Below are 3480 nucleotides of genomic sequence, written 5' to 3' on the forward strand. Positions count from 1 at the left end.
GATCAGCTGCCTCCTGCACACTCCCTACTGGAGATGTGCACGCAACCAAGGTACATGCCCTTGACCGGAATCGAACCAGGGACCTTTCAGTCCACAGGTTGATGCTCTATCCACTGAGCCAAACCGGTTAAGGCAATATAAGCATTTTTCAGTTAAACTGAGGCTTGGGGAGGCTTAAAAACTTGGACAAAATTCATACAGCTAGTGAGCGATAGGACAGGGCTGCTTAACAAATGTTGGTTTAAAGAAAACAAACTTAGAATGTAGTCCTTAAGGTGTGGAGCTTGATAATTAACAAGGCCAAAGTGCTACATGTCAAGGCTTCAGGAAACAAAGCAGCTGAAAACTGCCTCTTCTAGGACACAAGTGACTGTCTCTTCTAAGGCACAAGTGAGGAGATGAAAGATAGGGCAGAGGCAAGACAGGAGGGAGAAGAATCAAATCTTCTGAAGACTTGTCAAGAAAATTTAGAGGAGGTGAACCCAAATGATGTCACTTGGGGAGCCTACTGGGCCACTTTCAGAAGATGACAAATCTTCATATTTCTAAGCCCTGCAGCCACTAAGAACTCAGTACTTGTGAGTAAAGCCTGGGTTCACTAGGAAGCTACTCATTTCCTGTTTTTGACCAATTCTGTTCCTCTAAAGCCAGCTTAATGGTTCAGGACTCCCTTTACAGTGTAATTGCTTTGGTGTAGCCTGATTTAAAGTTGGATATGGTGCAAAGGGCCTTCGCTAATAGTCAAAAGACCAAGTGTAAGCCCAAGCCATAGTGTTCCTTAAAAGTTCTTTTCCCTTTCTGGGACACTGGTGACATGAAGAAAGGTAGACCAGATGACAGCTAACAACCCTCCCAACTTAGTCTGAGACATACAGTTTTCTGCAGTAGAAAAACCAAAGGAAGAGAAACACCATCACCCAGAATTTAATTAAGCTATTCTCTGGCTTTGTTTCCCTTACATACAAAATGGTGGCTGTGCAGGGAAAGGAATTAAATCATTTCTAATTCTTTCACCCTGAGCTCTAGGCTCAAGTTTTACCTATTTCACTTCTGAAACTTTATATAAGCTGCTCTCTCTGCCTGAAAAACTCCTCTTTTTCTCACTATCTTTCATTTTCCAGCTCCTACTCAACTTCAGGTCTCAGCTGATACTTCTCTTACACTAGGCATTCTCTGATCTCCCGAACAAGGGTAGGTGCCATCATCTATGCTCACAGTGCCCCTGTGCCATATTGTACTTGCCTAGTGCTTTGTTCCTTTCCCTGAGAACTGCCACTAGTGGAGGAGCAGTGGAGGAGATAAATGTTTTCCAAGAGTGGGGTCTTAACAATTTTTAAGGTAATATGTTGTAATCACAGTTAAGATTTTGATAAAAATATATTAGAAGAAGGAATGTGAAAGCAAGCCTGTATAATTCAGGACTTGGGTGAAACGGTATTTACTCACTCCCTTACAACCAGTGGCATAGGTATCACTCTCAGGTTACCCCTTGTTAGAATCTTTAGGTCTCTGTTCTTTCCCATTAGACTGCAAGTTCCATAAAGGCAGGCACCATATTGCTCATCATTGTATTCCTAGCATCCAGCACCATGCAAGACACATAGTAGGAATTCAATAAGTATTTGCTGTCTGTATAACTAACTGCATGAATAAATAAATGAATTGTGTCACCTCCGGTAGGTCCTTTTCCCTATTTGGGTCTCAGTTTCCTCATTGGTAAAATGAGGAGATGAGACATTATGAGTTATAAGGGCCCTTCCAGCTCTGAATTTGATGACAAGCTAGTTCTAATCCTTCTTCATCTGGCACTATGAGGTCTGTAGGCTATTTTTGGCAAAGATCTTAAATCCCTTTCGATGGAAGGTGTTAGTGAATATAAAATACTTATTAGGTTTGAAATGTATGCAGAGAAGTTTATCTTTTGTTCTATAACACAAGCACAGCCCTCTGAAGAAACAGAAAATTACCAAAATAATGGCATCTCAGACGATACAGCGAAATTATAAGCCTACCAATGTGGTCAGAGTGCTTATGAATCACAATCTTAATTTTTATTAGCTGTCTTGTTCTGTATACAGCTTAATTTTTGCTATTTAAAAAGGTATAATAGCCTAGCCAGAGTGGCTCAGTTGGTTGAGCATTGTCCTGTGCATCAAAAGGTTGTCAGTTCAATTCCCAATCAGGGCACATACCTAGGTTGTAGGTTCAATTCCCAGTCGGGTCACGTATGGAAGGTGACTGGTCAATGTTTCTCTCTCACATTGATATTTCTCTCACACATCAATGTTTCTGTCTCTCTCTTCCTTTCTCTATCTCAGGTATGTCCTGAGATGAGGATTTAGAAAGTTATAATAAATATATATGCACTGAAAACATGTTGGGTACCTAGCCCTATCCTGGGTACCATAAAAATAAAACATATCTGAGCCATGACATATGCCACAGACTACTTGAAAAATTAGGCAGAAATATAAAACAAGAATACAAGCAGGAGGAGGAGAGCAGAGGCTCACATACTTCAAGCAGACTTACTGAGTGGAATTTGAGCTAAGCCCACAGGAATAAATAGATTTTAGATAGATAGGGGACAGGCTAAAGAATTCCAGTAGAACAGAACATCTGACAGACATAGCTGGAAACAGTGTAGTATATTTAAGTTGGTATGTGGTATATTTAAGTTGGCCCAGAACAACCTTCCCCAAAATAATTCTGTGAATATTTGACCATTAGAAATTCATTCCTCTGAATAGCCTTTTTAGAAAATGCAAGCATACCTGGGCAAGTTAACGTACTGACCTATTATATACTTGAGCTTTGGAGTCAGATAGCCTGTGTTTGATTCCTAGCTTTGCCACTTCCTAGTTGTGTGATGTTGGGCAAAATTACTTAACCTCTTTGTCTTAGTCTGTTCAGGCTGCTATAACAAATTACCACAGACTGAGTAGCTTATAAGCAACAGAAATCTATTTCTCACAGTTCTGGAGGCTAGAAGTCTAAGCGCAGGGTGCCCATATGGTCAGGTTCTGGTGAAAGCCCACTCTCTGGTTGAGAGATGGCACCTTGCTGTGTCCTCACCTGGTGAAAGAGGCGAGGGAGCTCTCTAAGGCCTCTTTTATAAGAGCCCCGATCCCATTTATGAGTGCTTCATTCTCAGAATCTAATCATCTCCCAAAGTACCTCCTTGCTAATACTATCCCCTTGGGGGTTAGGATTTCAGCACAATAATTTTGGGAGGATACAAACATTCAGACCACAGCATTCTTTGAGTCTCAGTTTCTTATGAGAAGTACATGAGATAATAAGTGTAAATATTAACAACTTCACAAAAATTTTGATTGCTGTCTTCCCAACAGCTAAATGAGACAGAGCAGGTTGAAGGAATGGGATTTTTAGTAGGCGGAGACCCAATATAGGAAAATAATAATAGCAATACAAACATTTACATGGTGCTTATTATGTGCCAGCCAATATTCTAAGTAC

General features: G+C 40.6%; 1 protein-coding gene across 1 annotated transcript in view; it reads right to left on the reverse strand.

Moving 5' to 3' along the window:
* The window catches only part of ADGRG4 (adhesion G protein-coupled receptor G4), a 106836-nt gene that overhangs the window by 27616 nt on the left and 75740 nt on the right, over positions 1-3480 (reverse strand).

The sequence above is a fragment of the Myotis davidii genome, unplaced genomic scaffold (genome assembly GCF_000327345.1).
Source record: "Myotis davidii unplaced genomic scaffold, ASM32734v1 scaffold1208, whole genome shotgun sequence".
Classification (NCBI taxonomy): Eukaryota; Metazoa; Chordata; class Mammalia; order Chiroptera; family Vespertilionidae; genus Myotis; species Myotis davidii.